Below are 18,378 nucleotides of genomic sequence, written 5' to 3'. Positions count from 1 at the left end.
ATCGCGTTAGATTTCACCCGCACCGCTAGAGGAGTGCTAAATTATAAATACATATCGGCGCTCGTAAATTTGTTAGATAATATCACTGAAATGTATGATGACACGTTTAGATATACTGGAAGGGAACTTCAAGCTTATAAAACAGAACTGGTGCAGCATAGAATGGTTCTTAATTACCTCACAGCAGTGACAGGCGGATATTGTGTTACATTGGCAACACAGTACGGCGTGAAGTGTTGCACGTATATCACGAATAGCACCGAGGATCCGGTCGAGGTCATAGACCAAAAGATGGACGATATTCTCCAATTGAAGTGGGAATTTCACCGAAAACACAATCTCACTCTTGCTGCTGTAGGTAATGAGCTGACTGGTTGGGTGTCATGGTTGAACCCGCGAAATTGGTTCTCCGGTTTGGGAGACTGGGCTCAAGGAGTCATAATGGATGTTGGGAAGTTTCTCCTATGTATCTTAGGTGTTGTCATATCAATTGGCTTGATATTTAGATGCGGGCAGGCTTTAATGAAGTGCAAACATCGTACCAGGGTAATGAGTTTGAGGAGTGAGGAAACTGTAATTAACCTGGATTTGATTTATGACCCAATGATAGAAATAATGATGTAATGAAAATGCGATTATACGGTCCGTTTATTTCACCTGTTTTTCTGGTTTTTCTCCAAGATAAAAAGACCCACTTGGACGAGGAAGTTGACGAGACGCTATACAGACAACGGATAGACCAAAGAAGAAGTTTTGACCACTTGAGATACGGACATTTGATGAACTTTGCCATGGATCCCCAGTTTCCCTAGAATTCTTAAACTTACGCTAGCCCAACATTTTTTGTAAATCTAATGGCATTGACAAAGCTTTTTGCCCACACCTAATGGGCAACACAGCGCAAAGAAGACGACTTTCAACTGATACCGAACAAAACTTCAACCGACAGATGTACATTAACCTGACATAGAATACCACCGCATTTACCGTAATTATGTCTTTTCTTCATTTCTACAACCCACAGGTAATGACACACATAGTATAGGGAATACAGGCACAGATATCAGCAATCACATATTCCCCCATTCATGTATCATCAACTAAAATGTGCTCCCCATTTTGTTCAAAATCCGAAAAGAGCTCGGTAAAGTTTGACAGCCCATCCACAGACCCGTACCACGGGATAAGAAGGAATTCAAATGTATACTTCGCAATACCTCGAAGCTTGATGTACAACACGTACGGCACGATGATACATGACCCCCCAAACATGGACTCATACACACATGCTTCTGCTATCTCACTAGGTCATACCCTCTTCCCACCTACTCCTCTCTCCTCCCTTACCCAACCATGGAAATGAATTAACCCCTGACATATATTTTTCTCCTTTTGAAATGTTTTAGAAGGTGGCAGTTATTATTGACTGCCAAAGGGTGGACTGTCAAAGTCAGAAAAATATCTCTATGCACACTGCCATATTTGCACCTCATTCAGGTCCGCGCTGCGCATGCGTGCGCTCTCCCGTGAGTGCGCATACCCGCTGTTGCGTGCACCCGCTGGTGCTCGGTATGCGTATTTACGGTAAAGTTTGTGTAGTCGTAGCGTGCGACTCAATCGTTACATATTTTCACTAATAAGGTATTTTATAGATCATGGTCCCTTTGATAGATTCTGAAAGTTTGGTTAACATAGCATGTTCCTGAACAGAGAGATCCCTCTTTGTATTGTACGAAGGGTCTAACAGGGGTCATACAGTAGTGTTTGGTACCCATCGGAAGAGTATTTAAATAGCAATATTCCGGTGTTGGTTTGGAGCGGATTAATCGCTCGTGCGAATGGTTATGGACATAAGAAGTTTATGTCCATTTACTATTATTTGTTCTTACTTAGTCATGCGGCGGGAAACCCAGTATCCCACCCACCTGAACAGTTGGAAACAGTCACAGCCCACCTGTATGAATCAACCTATGACCTTTTGTTATAATGCGAAGCCGAATTCCTGTGTCCAATGGACAATGAGATTGTAGGGACCATTGAATTGTATTGTGTGTGGGGCATAAATAGGCAGGCCGACCATATCCAGATTCACTCTCATCAACGGTTCTCATTGCTGATAATCGGGAGCTGGATATCGAGGCGCATGCGATCGTTCCCCTTGTGCGTAAGTTTTCTCCGTAATCATATTGTCTTACTGTGAGCCATCTCTCTCTCTCTCTCCCTACTCTTTCTCTCGTATTTTCCTTTAATTGTATTGTATTTCCCGTGTAGTTATCTGGTTAGTTAGTCTATGTTATATTGTAGTGTATCATTTGTACTGTGATTCCTTTTGCAAGTATAATAGTTATAATACATATAATAGGTTTTGGACCCTAAGCCCAGGTATCTGTGTATTCTTTATAGGGTTAAGTTATTCTCTGAGCGTCGGTGACGCTCAAGCAGCTTTGTAGTTAATCAGGTTACACCAGGTTGCACTTACACTCTGTCTCTACACTAAGGTATACTGTGTATCTCATTGTTAAAGGTATAGATATAAAGGTTTTAACGTTGTAAGCGTCTGCACCGCTGGTGATCTCCTCGTGGTCCCGAGCGTACGCTACGCTATAGTGAATCATTACGTTAGTCGGCAGCCAATAGCGTGCCTGCCTGTGATCACTGGGCCGTAAGCGAACGTGACGCTTGAGCGTCTCGACTACGGTTGAGCGATCGCTACACAACTTGCGTACCCTTACGGTACTTCTTACGTAGATAGCGTACAGTGTTCTTAGACCTCTTAAAGTGTTTTATATACAATAAATATTTAGCTTTATCACCCTAATCCCAACCCTCCCCCTAACCAGACTGTTCGCATTATTATGTTGGTGAAGGGACTTGTTCGAGTTGGTAACAGTGCAGAGAGTCGGGCGTCACAGGTGTGTGACATCACTCCTCCCCGGCATTTAGCGTGGTTGACGGATACTGTGACACAGGGTGATTTTCTATATATGTAAGCTAAGAGATTCTTCGTTATTGTCCTGACAAAGGTTTTGAATGAATAAAACTGAAATGTTGACCACAAGGAATGATGTTTGACGCCTGCTTATAGTTTAGTAATGCGGAAGTACTGTGAGTGTCGCCGATACTTTTTCCCTGCATATTCAGCTGCATTCAGTGACCGTGGAGGGCACCTTGGCAACATTGTCTATCTTATTACCGAAAGCCAGCTACAACCTGTATGTATATGAATGTATGTATGTATATATGTATATATATATATATATATATATAATGTCCCAAATAGAAAGACGGCACTCAGAGACTTGAAAATACAATTGCAATAAGCTGTATTGAGATCTCAATACAGCTTATTGCAATTGTATTTTCAAGTCTCTGAGTGCCGTCTTTCTATTTGGGACATTGTACTATTATTTGGATGGAGCACCTGAGCCTGTTTGCTTTGAGTACCTGAGTGCCGGCTGCTTGTGGAGTATCTATCTATCTATCTATCTATCTATCTATCTATCTATCTATCACAAACATAGTTACACACACCTTCCCTATATCAAATAAGAGGGGGGGGGGGGCACCAGTCCCTTACTTTGCCAGGGGTGCTCAGACCCCTAGATACACCCCTGGGTGCAGGCTAAGGGTCTCTCCTGAGCTGCTTAGTGTAAAAGTTTAAAGTAGGTTTTTTATTTTCAGTGAGACCTGCTGGCAACAGGCTCACTGCACCGAGGGACTAAGGGGAGAAGAAGCGAACTCACCTGCGTGCAGAGTGGATTGGGCTTCTTAGGCTACTGGACATTAGCTCCAGAGGGACGATCACAGGCCCAGCCATGGATGGGTCCCAGAGCCGCGCCGCCGTCCCCCTTACAGAGCCAGAAGACGGAAGAGGTCCGGAAAATCGGCGGCAGAAGACGTCCTGTCTTCAATAAGGTAGCGCACAGCACTGCAGCTGTGCGCCATTGCTCTCAGCACACTTCACACTCCGGTCACTGAGGGTGCAGGGCGCTGGGGGGGGGCGCCCTGAGACGCAATAAAAACACCTTTTTTGGTAAAAAAATACATCACATATAGCTCCTGGGCTATATGGATGTATTTAACCCCTGCCAATTTTTACATAAAAAAGCGGGAGAAAGGCCGCCGAAAAAGGGGCGGAGCCTATCTCCTCAGCACACTGGCGCCATTTTTTCCTCACAGCTCCGTTGAAGGAAGGCTCCCTGACTCTCCCCTGCAGTCCTGCACTACAGAAACAGGGTAAAACAAGAGAGGGGGGGCACTAATTTGGCATATAAATATACAGCAGCTATATTAGGGAAAAACACTTATATAAGGTTATCCCTGTATATATATATAGCGCTCTGGTGTGTGCTGGCAAACTCTCCCTCTGTCTCCCCAAAGGGCTAGTGGGGTCCTGTCCTCTATCAGAGCATTCCCTGTGTGTGTGCTGTGTGTCGGTACGTTGTGTCGACATGTATGAGGAGGAAAATGATGTGGAGGCGGAGCAATTGCCTGTGTTAGTGATGTCACCCCCTAGGGAGTCGACACCTGACTGGATGGTCTTATGGAAAGAATTACGTGATAGTGTCAGCACTTTACAAAAGACTGTTGACGACATGAGACAGCCGGCAAATCAGTTAATACCTGTACAGGCGTCTCAAACACCGTCAGGGGCTCTAAAGCGCCCGTTACCTCAGGTGGTCGACACAGACCCAGACACGGACACTGACTCCAGTGTCGACGGTGAGGAAACAAACGTATTTTCCAGTAGGGCCACACGTTACATGATCACGGCAATGAAGGAGGTATTGAACATTTCTTATACTACAAGTACCACAAAAAAGGGTATTATGTGGGGTGTGAAAAAACTACCCGTAGTTTTTCCCGAATCAGATGAATTAAATGAGGTGTGTGATGAAGCGTGGGTTTCCTCCGAAAAAAAAACAAACTGCTAATTTCTAAAAAGTTATTGGCATTATACCCTTTCCCGCCAGAGGTTAGGGCGCGTTGGGAAACACCCCCTAGCGTAGATAAGGCGCTCACACTCTTATCAAAACAAGTGGCGTTACCGTTCCCAGATACGGCCGCCCTCAAGGAACCAGCTGATAGAAAGCTGGAAAATATCCTTAAAAGTATATACACACATACTGGTATTATACTGCGACCAGCAATCGCCTCAGCCTGGATGTGCAGTGCTGGGGTGGCTTGGTCGGATTCCCTGACTGAAAATATTGATACCCTAGACAGGGACAATATATTATTGACTATAGAGCATTTAAAGGATGCATTTCTATATATTCGAGATGCACAGAGGGATATTTGCACTCTGGCATCAAGAGTAAGTGCGATGTCCATTTCTGCCAGAAGAGGATTATGGACACGACAGTGGTCAGGTGATGCGGATTCCAAACGGCATATGGAAGTATTGCCGTATAAAGGGGAGGAGTTATTTGGAGTCGGTCTATCGGACCTGGTGGCCACGGCAACGGCTGGAAAATCCACCTTTTTACCCCAAGTCACCTCGCAGCAGAAAAAGATACCGTCTTTTCAGGCTCAGTCCTTTCGTCCCCATAAGGGCAAGCGGGCAAAAGGCCACTCATATCTGCCCCGGGGCAGAGGAAGGGGAAAAAGACTGCAGCAGACAGCCTCTTCCCACGAACAGAAGCCCTCCCCCGCTTCTGCCAAGTCCTCAGCATGACGCTGGGGCCTTACAGGCGGACTCAGGCACGGTGGGGGCCCGTCTCAAGAATTTCAGCGCGCAGTGGGCTCACTCGCAAGTGGACCCCTGGATCCTGCAGGTAGTATCTCAGGGGTACAAATTGGAATTCGAGACGTCTCCCCCTCGCCGGTTCCTGAAGTCTGCTTTACCAACGTCTCCCCCCGACAGGGAGGCGGTATTGGAAGCCATTCACAAGCTGTATTCCCAGCAGGTGATAATCAAGGTACCCCTCCTACAACAGGGAAAGGGGTATTATTCCACGCTGTTTGTGGTACCGAAGCCGGACGGCTCGGTGAGACCCATTTTAAATCTGAAATCCTTGAACACTTACATAAAAAGGTTCAAGTTCAAGATGGAGTCACTCAGAGCAGTGATAGCGAACCTGGAAGAAGGGGACTATATGGTGTCTCTGGACATCAAGGATGCTTACCTCCATGTCCCAATTTGCCCTTCTCACCAAGGGTACCTCAGGTTTGTGGTACAGAACTGTCACTATCAGTTTCAGACGCTGCCGTTTGGATTGTCCACGGCACCCCGGGTCTTTACCAAGGTAATGGCCGAAATGATGATTCTTCTTCGAAGAAAAGGCGTCTTAATTATCCCTTACTTGGACGATCTCCTGATAAGGGCAAGGTCCAGAGAACAGTTAGAGGTCGGAGTAGCACTATCTCAAGTAGTACTACGACAGCACGGATGGATTCTAAATATTCCAAAATCGCAGCTGATTCCGACGACATGTCTGCTGTTCCTAGGGATGATTTTGGACACAGTACAGAAAAAGGTGTTTCTCCCGGAGGAGAAAGCCAAGGAGTTATCCGACCTAGTCAGGAACCTCCTAAGACCAGGCCAAGTGTCAGTACACCAATGCACAAGGGTCCTGGGAAAGATGGTGGCTTCTTACGAAGCGATTCCATTCGGCAGATTCCACGCAAGAACTTTTCAGTGGGATCTGCTGGACAAATGGTCCGGATCGCATCTTCAAATGCATCAGCGGATAACCCTGTCTCCAAGGACAATGGTGTCTCTCCTGTGGTGGTTACAGAGTGCTCATCTCCTAGAGGGCCGCAGATTCGGCATTCAGGATTGGGTCCTGGTGACCACGGATGCCAGCCTGAGAGGCTGGGGAGCAGTCACACAGGGAAGAAATTTCCAGGGCTTGTGGTCAAGCATGGAAACGTCACTTCACATAAATATCCTGGAACTAAGGGCCATTTACAATGCCCTAAGTCAGGCAAGACCTCTGCTTCAGGGTCAGCCGGTGTTGATCCAGTCGGACAACATCACGGCAGTCGCCCACGTAAACAGACAGGGCGGCACAAGAAGCAGGAGGGCAATGATGGAAGTGGCAAGGATTCTTCGCTGGGCGGAGAATCATGTGATAGCACTGTCAGCAGTGTTCATTCCGGGAGTGGACAACTGGGAAGCAGACTTCCTCAGCAGACACGATCTTCACCCGGGGGAGTGGGGACTTCACCCAGAAGTCTTCCACATGATTGTGAACCGTTGGGAAAAACCAAAGGTGGACATGATGGCGTCCCGCCTCAACAAAAAACTGGACAGATATTGCGCCAGGTCAAGGGACCCTCAGGCAATAGCTGTGGACGCTCTGGTAACACCGTGGGTGTACCAGTCAGTGTATGTGTTCCCTCCTCTTCCTCTCATACCAAAAGTACTGAGAATCATAAGAAGGAGAGGAGTAAAGACTATACTCGTGGCTCCGGATTGGCCAAGAAGGACTTGGTACCCGGAAATTCAAGAGATGCTCACGGAAGACCCGTGGCCTCTACCTCTAAGAAAGGACCTGCTCCAGCAGGGACCATGTCTGTTCCAAGACTTACCGCGGCTGCGTTTGACGGCATGGCGGTTGAACGCCGGATCCTGAAGGAAAAAGGCATTCCGGATGAAGTCATCCCTACCCTGATCAGAGCCAGGAAGGATGTAACCGTACAACATTATCACCGTATTTGGCGTAAATATGTTGCGTGGTGCGAGGCCAGGAAGGCCCCTACAAAGGAATTTCAACTGGGTCGTTTCCTGCATTTCCTGCAAACAGGACTGTCTATGGGCCTCAAATTAGGGTCCATTAAGGTTCAAATTTCGGCCCTGTCAATATTCTTCCAAAAAGAACTGGCTTCTGTTCCTGAAGTTCAGACGTTTGTCAAGGGAGTACTGCATATACAGCCTCCTTTTGTGCCTCCAGTGGCACCTTGGGATCTCAATGTAGTTTTGGGATTCCTAAAATCACATTGGTTTGAACCACTCACCACTGTGGACTTAAAATATCTCACATGGAAAGTGGTAATGCTGTTAGCCCTGGCTTCAGCCAGGCGTGTCTCAGAATTGGCGGCTTTATCCTATAAAAGCCCTTACCTAATTTTTCATACGGACAGGGCAGAATTGAGGACTCGTCCTCAATTTCTCCCTAAGGTGGTTTCAGCTTTTCACTTGAACCAGCCTATTGTGGTGCCTGCGGCTACTAGGGACTTGGAGGATTCCAAGTTGCTGGACGTAGTCAGGGCCCTGAAAATGTATGTTTCCAGGACGGCTGGAGTCAGAAAATCTGATTCGCTGTTTATCCTGTATGCACCCAATAAGCTGGGTGCTCCTGCTTCTAAGCAGACGATTGCTCGTTGGATTTGTAGTACAATTCAGCTTGCACATTCTGTGGCAGGCCTGCCACAGCCAAAATCTGTTAAAGCCCATTCCACACGGAAAGTGGGCTCATCTTGGGCGGCTGCCCGAGGGGTCTCGGCTTTACAACTTTGCCGAGCAGCTACTTGGTCAGGGGCAAACACGTTTGCTAAATTCTACAAATTTGATACCCTGGCTGAGGAGGACCTGGAGTTCTCTCATTCGGTGCTGCAGAGTCATCCGCACTCTCCCGCCCGTTTGGGAGCTTTGGTATAATCCCCATGGTCCTTTCGGAGTCCCCAGCATCCACTAGGACGTTAGAGAAAATAAGAATTTACTTACCGATAATTCTATTTCTCATAGTCCGTAGTGGATGCTGGGCGCCCATCCCAAGTGCGGATTGTCTGCATTACTTGTACATAGTTATTGTTACAAAATCGGATTATTGTTGTTGTGAGCCATCTTTTCAGAGGCTCCTTCTGTTATCATGCTGTTAACTGGGTTCAGATCACAAGTTGTAGGTGTGATTGGTGTGGCTGGTATGAGTCCTACCCGGGATTCAAAATCCTTCCTTATTGTGTACGCTCGTCCGGGCACAGTATCCTAACTGAGGCTTGGAGGAGGGTCATAGGGGGAGGAGCCAGTGCACACCAGGTAGTCCTAAAGATTTTTACTTTTGTGCCCAGTCTCCTGCGGAGCCGCTATTCCCCATGGTCCTTTCGGAGTCCCCAGCATCCACTACGGACTATGAGAAATAGAATTATCGGTAAGTAAATTCTTTTTTTTTTTTACTTTTGTCATTTCTTCTCAAAGGAACTCCAGTTTTTTTTTTGTTTTGTCATTTTGCAAAGTTGCTTTTTTTGTTTGTTTGTTTGAATCAGCCTTTAGCTGTATATTTGGGATATATATATATATATATATATATATATATACACACACAAATCCGTTGGTAAGTATACGCATGCTCACAGTGTCTGGTTTGCTCTGTGTGGAGTGGTGATGTTTCTTCTTAGTGTGCTTATTAAGTGTTTTTTTTCTTCTTGTCTCAAGGGGAATAGGGATCAGTACTAAATGCCGCTGGTCGGAATCCCGGCGGTCGAAATACCGACGCCGGAATCCCGACCACACAATGCCGACAGGGGTGGCGAGCGGAACGCAGCCCCTTGCGGGCTCGCTTCGCTCGCCACGCTGCGGGCACGGTGCCTCGCTACGCTCGGCACACTATTGTATTCTCCCTCTATGGGTGTCGTGGACACCCACGGAGGGAGAATATGTCGGGATTGTGGCGGTCCGGATTGTGGCGGTCGGGATTCCGGCGTCGGTATTTCGACCGCCGGGATTCCGTCCGGCGGCATCTTGACCGGATCCCGCCTCAAGGGAGTGCTTCATTTTTGTGTCGAAGTTTTTGGCAAAGTAGCCTTTTTTATTTATATACAGGCCCTTTGCTGTATATTTTGAAAAAAAAGATAGATAGATAGATAGATAGATAGATAGATAGATAGATAGATAGATAGATAGATAGATAGATAGATAGATAGATAGATAGATAGATATCTGCTGGTAAGTATATGCATGGTCATAGTGTTGGTGCGCTCTGTGTGGAGTGGTGATGTTTCCTCTTAGTCTGCTTATTTTGTTTTTTTGTGTTTCTCTTCTTAAGGGAGCATCATTTTTGTGTTGTTGGTTTGATTCAGCCTTTTGCTGTATCTTCCTATATATCTGCTGGTAAGTACACAAATGTTCATAGAGTTGGTGTGCTCTGTGTGGAGTGGTGATATTTACTCTTAGTGTGCTTCATAAGTGTTTTTGTTTTTTTTCTTCTCTTCTCAAGGAAGCATAATTTTTGTTGTTTTGTTTGTGGCAAAGTAGCCTTTTTTATTTCTATACAGCCTTTTGCTTTTATATTTTGTTGGTGTTTTCTTCTGGTAAGTATATGGATGCTCATAGTTTTGGTTTGCTGTGTGTGGAGTCTTTATGTTCTTTACTTTTGTTTTTGAATGGAAATGTAAACAATGTTCATTTCCTCCTGTTGCGCACAATTTAGTGATGGAAAACACCACACCTGCAAGTGGATTGTAGTCATTAAATTTCAATCTCTTTTTTTTTTTAGGAAAATACATTGGTTTATGAATTATCACTCTGAAAAATGTTTATTTCAGTTGGTTACGGCGGCATACCTGTATGCCTTATACGGCCAACCCCAACATACACCTCATCCTCGAAGGCAAAGGAGGTGTGCAAGGCCTAGTATTTTTCTAACCCGTGTCACCCTTTTTGGAATACCAGATGATGAGGTGGTGCAGTTCTATAGGCTGCCCCCTCATGTCATCCTAGAAACTCTCTATATAATAGAGAGTGAGCTAGAGAGTAAAATTTGCAATCCTACAGCAATTCTACCATTGACACAATTCATTGCTGTCTTACATTTTTGTGCCTTAGGGTCCTACCAGCATATAGTTGGAGTCCTGGGAGGCGTCTCCTAGGCCTCATTCTCCAGGATCCTGAGGCGCGTCCTTGCTGCGTTCCTCAAAAGAACTAAGCAGTTCATATCAATGCCATTGGATGTGGTGTCCCTAGCTGTGGTGAAGCACCAATTCTGTGAATATGGTCACTTCCCACACGTTATTGGGGTAGTGGATGTTACACATGTTACACTTGTGGCACCATCACGTAATTACGAATAGAAAAATGTTCCATTCTTTGAATGTGATGGTGGTTTGTGGCCCATCCCTCCAGATCCTTTCCCTGAATGCCCGGTACACAGGAAGTGCCCATGATTCTCACGTGATTCGGCAATCAGGGATATGGCAAAAATTAGCCATGTTGGAAGGGAAAGACACGTGGATCTTAGGTGAGTTTGAGCCACATCATGTAGTAAAGTTATAGTCTTGTTGGTGTGTAATTGTTAACCATTTTTGGGGGGTGTTTTTGCAGGAGATAGGTGATATCCTTGCACCCCCCTGGCTCATGACTCCTTACAGCAGACCAAAACCAGGACCACAATCTGCATTTAAATCCGCACTTACTGCCACCAGACATGTGGTGGAGCGCACGATTGGCCTTTTAAAAGGTTATTTTCGGGTGCACCACCACACTGGTGGTGACCTCATGTATTCTCCGGAAATGGTTAGTAAGATAGTGGTCCTGTATAAATACTGTACAATATTGCTGAAAGAAGTTGTGTGGGACTGGCCCAACACCTAATTTTGGGCCCAGAGGATGAGGAGCCTGGGGTTGGCCGTACATTGCAGCGCGGCAGTGAGACTCAATGTGGCCATGCCCGAAGGGACAGAATAGTGGCACAATATTTCAGTTATGTTTGCGTTATGAACACATCAGAAAAGTGTTTATTTGTGTGCAAAATTCCATATTTAAAATGTTTGCCGTTTGAATATTTATCAACTAAAAAAACTTTTTTAAGAACATAATTAATGGTAGATTTTAAGTTTTTAAAAAAACATTATTACTGCATTTGTGTGTTATATATGCATATTTACAGCAATGTTAGTTGCTGTACCTAAAACATATTGAAACAATGAAATTTTTCTTATTAAGCATGTCATGAGTTAATGAACACCACTATTGTACAAGTAGTGCTTTGTAGCCAACATAGATGTTTTTACAAAAAACAATGAAGCTGTGTGTTTTGTAACCAATTACAATTACTATGAATTCACAAAATATGATGCTGCATATGTGTAATTTGATTGTCATGTACTTATCTGTCCTAAGTGATTTTTAAATTGTTTTTCTTTTTTTTTTCAAACACATAATCAGACAAACACAACAATCCTGCAATGTTTAGTAGAGCGAGGAACAGAGATGTTTGGTAAGTATTTTCTGATTTCACAACTTACAGTAGCATATACTCGCAATTGTATTCGCAACTGAGAACACGGACCATACTGTTAATGTGCATTAATAGCAATAAAGCTTATTTGAATTTATGAGTATCACAGCTATTGACCAATCAACAGCAGGCAGACAGTATAAATATTTGCATTTATGATTTTTACTAACATGTTTTTTTTTTTGCATACCATTCTTAAAAATGTGTTGTAATTTACTATAATAATAATGTTAGACAAATTAATAAAAACAAAACTAACATTTTTTTTTAATAATGTGGCTGAATGAGTAGGTAATGTGTATTCTAACCTTATATATTATTTTTAACATAAACTGTGTTCCTCTCTCCTTAGGCAGAGCAGAAAGGAGAAGTGGGAGGCCCCCTCAACCTCCAGAACCCAATCAACCTCCCTCTCCCCCTCAGCCTCCAATCCTCACTCAACCTCCCTCTCCCCCTCAACCTCCATCCCCACTCAACTTCCATCTCCTCCTCAACCTCCAACCCCCATTCAAACTCCCTCTCCCCCCTCAACCTCAAACTCCCATTCAAGCCCCTTCCCCCATCCAACCTCCAACCCCCATTCAAGCTTCTTCCCCCATCCAACCTCCATCCCCCGTCAAGCCCCTTTCCCCATCCAACCACCATCCCCCAGTCCAGCCCCTTCCTCCATCCAACTACCATCTCCCAGTCAAGGACCAAGGAACCAACCATCTGAGGAAGAAGAAAATGACTGTGCGACTATGGACGAGAGTGAGTTTTTTGGTGTTTACCTCAATTGAATGTAGCTTTATTATGTTTTTTTTTAAATAAACTGCAACATGTGTCTTCAACCTGTGTCCCTCGAGCTGCTGTAAAACTACACATCCCAGCATTCCCTGCCACATTTTTGCTATTAAGGCATGCTATCACTGAGCCAGGACATGCTTTGGATGTGTAATTCCACAGCAGCTGGAGAGCTGAAGGCTGCTGACCCAGGACCTAGACCAGGAATTGGGAACCTTTGGTCCTCCAGCTGTTGTTTAACTACACATCACAGCATGCCCTGCAAGTTTTAGCATGGCCAGATTGCAAAACTGTTGCAGAGCATGCTGGTATGTGGGGGGGCCAAAGGTTTCCCATCCCTGGTCTAGACAGTGAGCTGTTGAAGTGTTTTGGGGGTCATTCCAAGTTGATCGCTCGCTAGCAACTTTTTGCAGCGCTGCGGATAGATAGTCGCCGCCTATTGGGGGAATGTTATTTTGCTTTGCAAGTGTGCGAACGCTTTTGCAGCCGAGCAGCACAAAAAAGTTTTGTGCAGTTTCTGAGTAGCTCTGGACTTAGTCAGCCGCTGCAATCACTTTAGTCTTTTTGGTCCCAAAATTGACATCAAACACACTCCCTGCAAATGCTTGGACACGCCAGCATTTTCCCAAACACTCCCAGAAAACGGTCAGTTGACACCCACAAACGCCCTCTTTCTGTCAATCACCTTGCGATCGGCTGTGTGAATGGATTCTTATTTAAATCCATCGCCCAGCACCAATCCTCTTTGTATACGTATGATGCGCCTGCGCATTCTGGTGCATACACATGCGCAGTTTTGCAGAGTTTTAACCTGATCGCAGCGCTGCAAAAAGTTGCTAGCGAGCGATCAACTCGGAATGACCCCCTTTGTACATTGCTTCTATATTGCATAATGTCTGAAATTATTTAATTGTATTTATAAAACATTCATTACAGATGCTGAGGGTGGAGATCACAATGCCGGAATCAAGATGGTACGCTCGAGGATGGAGCACCTTGCCCGTGCACTCCTGGAGGACATCATTTTAAAGAATATTTTTGATTAATTTATTTTTGAGTTCACTTATTGTATATATTTTTTCTTCATACAATGAGTAAAGTTTTATGTCAAAAATTTTGTGTGTTGTGATATGTTAAAGGACAATGGTGGAGATTCTGAGTTGACCGCAGCCAGTAACTTTTAGCTGCTGCTGCGATCAATAGTCCACGCCTATGGGGGAGTGTATTTTAGCTTAGCAGGGCTGCAATCGCGTGTGCAGCCCTGCTAAGCTAAAAACAAAATCAAGCAGAAGTAGACTAGGGCTGGACATACTTACCCTGTGCGATGGATCCAGCGATGATGGGCCCGGCTTTGACGTCACACCTCCGCCCTCCGTTGTCCTGGACACGCCTGCGTTTTACTCACCACTCCCCAAAAACGGTCTCCAACGGTCCGGATCCGCCCATCCACGCCTCCTTCCTGTCAATCTTCATAGCGGTCGCCGCTGCAACCGCTTCCGTCAGTAGCTACAACGTAACCTGGCGACCCCTGTCGCCAGGCAATGGCGCGCACAGCGGCCGCCGCACATGTGCATTCTGCACCTGTTCGCACCGCAGCGAAAAACCACTGCGTGCGAACGGGTCGGAATGACCCCCAATATCACATATATAGAGATGTAGCATCACTTTGAAAGTGTTAAAATGGAGAGTGATAAAATACCAGCAAATCAACTCCTAACTGCCATTTTATAAACACAGCCTGTGACATGGCAGTTAGGAGTTGATTGTTTGTTACTTTATCACTCTCATTTTAACACTTTCCAAATGATGATGCATATATGCAAAAGTATATCATGTGAATATAATGTATGTCATCCATTCAGGGGTTATTCAATCTCACAATAATTGACATATGGTAGAAATTCATTATTTTTATTTATAAACTACATTTGATAAATGTCAGGGTATTGTGCAAATAGAAAAACAAAGATATTAAACTCATATGTTTGTTGCCATAATTGCTGAATGTTTTGAGCAATTAGGTTGCAAACTCTTCATTTTGCAGTGTTTGATCACTTAATTGTTCAATCACATTACAATTCCTTAAGGTGACTGTTTTTGTTTTTTTTTACTAAAAAAAACAACATTGTGTGATTATTTGCAAGTTAGCAAATGCAACGCACATGTACAACAAGCTCCATGTTGCAAGCGATGCTAATAGCAACCTTGTGAACGCATCGCTCCCATGCAAAGCAAAATTGTAAAGACCTCTTTTGTGCACTGCTGCACGTTTGTATGCACTCATACGTTGTAGGCGTGTTTTTCTGTCTTGCGAACGTTGCTTGCGTGTGCATTGAACAGCGATCAGGTCTGAATTACCCCCACAGAATCCAATTCCAAGCTTTCAAGTTGATTTAGCAGTCTGCGATGAGGGACTGTGTCAAAAGGCTTAATAAAGTCTAGATAAGCTACACCTATGCCCCCTCCTTATGTATTACTTTAGTCCACCAGTCATAAAAGTCATTAAGATTTGTTTAACATGATCGCCTCCCAATAAATACATGTTGTTTAGGATCCTGTTAATTGCTGGATCTGAGATATTCCACAATTATTTATTTTAATAGTGTTTTCATTCTTTTCCATACTACTGATGTAAGGCTCACTGGTTGGTAGTTGTTTGCCTCTTCCTTGCTTCCACTTTTGTGCAGTGGGATTACATTTGCTTTTTTCCAGTCCTCTGTAATTACTCAATTAGCTAGCGACTGGTTGAATAATTCTGTTAATGGAGTTACCAGGACTCCTTTAAGCTCTTTTAGTATCTGTGACTGTATCCCCTCTGACCTCACTGATTTCTCCACTTTCAGTTATGAGAGTTGTTAGGACCATCTCCTCTTTAAATATACTTTTATCTACCTCATTTTTATGAATGTCCTTGCAACTTAACTGTCGCCCCTTCCATTCTCCTTCTGTAGTGAATATTGAGTATAAATAATTATTTAGATGATCTGCTATTGCCTTGTCTCCCTCAATCAGATACTCTCTGCCTTAAGCCTTTTTATTCCTCCATTTTATTTTCTCCTTTCACTTACTGTATATTATTAAAAAAAATGTCTCTACCTACTGACTGGGTCATTTTCTTTTCAGCTTGTGCCTTTGCACATCTGATTATTATTATTATTATTATTATTATTATTATTATTACATTTTATTTATAAGGCGCTACAAGTGTTTCGCAGCGCCGTACAAAGGACAGTACAGGGAGACAAAACTTAGTATTACAGTAAATAAATAACAGAAATAGAGTACAGGAATAACAGAAAGAGTACCTTCTTATCCTCCGTCTATCTGCCAAGATATGCAGCTAAATTATCTTGCTTTCACACTAGCTGCTACTTCTTTATTAAATTACATTGGCTTCCTATTCATGTTGCTTTTCCTAGCCTGTTTGATACAAAGGTTTGCTGCCTTTAGTATTATTTTTTTCTCATCTTTCCTGCACTTCTTCCAAGTTCCTCCATTTTGCCAATCAATCATTAACACATTCCCCCTGTCTGCAAAGTCAGCTTTCCTAAAATCTAACACCATTGTTTTGTATGGTATGAGTTGGACCCTGTCTTTATACTAAATCATAGTGCTTGATGATCACTGGATCCTAGGTTCTCACCCACATTTACTTCTGATATTCTGTCACAATTTGTGAGTACCAAGTCTAAAATAGCATCTTTGTGAGTGAGCTCTTTCATCAACTGCTTGATGGATGCTCTCCCATGATTATGACCTCTAGTGATGTCATGCAATAGGTACAAGGCCAGTTCCTCTCCCTGTCCTGTTGGTCTATAGATCACCACAAAGCAAATTATGTTCTTGTTCCCCATTTCTATGGTCACCCAAAGGGCTTCAGTTTTTTCTTTAATGTTTTGTAATAAAGTAGTATTTATGCTGTTTTTCACATACTTTGCTATGCCTTCTCCAATTTTCCCATTCTGGTAGTAGTAATATTACTACTTCAGTCACATACTATTTAGATAAGCTACCACTGATAATAAATAAGATTACATTTTTAAGCATTCTTTCTAAAAGCCAGCGAAATATAAGTGCAAGGGAAAACAAAATTATAAGTATTTTCTAAGTGATAATACTAAACCACTTTTGAGAATTATTTTCATTTTATTGAGATATGTATCTCTTTTTCTGTTGTGTTACCTGTATGAATTAAAGTATCCTTAAATGGTTACTCTTGTTTCATTTATATGGTTACTTCCTCCAGCTTTCAAATAAATAAAATTGTATCCACCACAGTCAATTCTTCATTTCATCACCATGTATATAGTCTATACTCTAATTTCTGGACAGTAACTATTTAATGTAACCTTAATAATAGAGTATAGCCTGGTACAGCCAGGGACAGATTGGCCTTAGTGCTCACCAGGAAGCTTCCTCTTAGGCCAACGTGTCAGTGGGGCCTGTTTTGTGTTTTGTCATGTGGCCCCATCCCCACATGACAGGCAGCCCACAGCACTCAGTACACTGCACTGTCCCATTCATTCTGTTATTCCATATCTAGGAATAGGCCTGGAAAGCACAGTGTCAATTTTTGCAGATGATACTAAACTGTGTAAGGTAATTAATTCGGAAATCGATGTGGAGTCTCTACAGAATGACTTATTTATACTTGAAACCTGGGCGTCTAAATGGAGAATGAGTTTAAATATAGAAAAATGCAAAGTTATGCATTTTAGGCTAAACAAACATGCATCCTCCACATTAAATGGGGAAAAGATAGGGGTAACAGTAGTGGAAAAAGATTTGGGGGTGCTCACAGATAATAGACTTAATATCAGTACACAATATCAAAATGCAGCAAAGAAAGCATGGTGCTTGCGTGCATAAACCGGGGTATTGAGACAAGGGACGAGGATGTGATCCTGGAACGCCCGCACCTGGAATATTGTGTTAAGTTTTGGGCACCACATTATAAAAAAGATATCGGGGAACTCGAAATAGTTTAAATTCGAGCTACTAAATTGATTAAATGGTTAGAGACACTGGAGAACGAGGAAAGGCTTACCAGGTTAAATATGTATACACTGGAAAAGAGGCGTCTAAGAGGAGACATTATTAATATCTTCAAATATGTAAAGGAGTTAGCAGGGGATTTGTTTATTAAAAGAACTCTGTATTGAACACGTAAGCACTCGCTGAGGCTAGAGGAGAGAAAATTCTGTACACAACGTAGGAAAGGGTTCTTCACGGTAAGGGTAATAAAGATTTGGAACTCCCTGGTGGAGAAGTTAATAATGGTGGACTCTGTAAATGCATTTAAAAGTGGACTGGACAAATTTCTACCTGAAAAAGGTATCCAAGGTTATAGCATTTCATATATTGACATTAAATATCTTGGAGTGATACAAATTATAGTTGTCAATTGGTACTAAAA

The sequence above is a fragment of the Pseudophryne corroboree genome, chromosome 3, assembly GCF_028390025.1.
Source record: "Pseudophryne corroboree isolate aPseCor3 chromosome 3, aPseCor3.hap2, whole genome shotgun sequence".
NCBI classification, from domain to species: Eukaryota; Metazoa; Chordata; class Amphibia; order Anura; family Myobatrachidae; genus Pseudophryne; species Pseudophryne corroboree.
The sequence above is the reverse complement of the archived record's forward strand: the minus strand, read 5'-3'. Positions refer to the sequence as shown.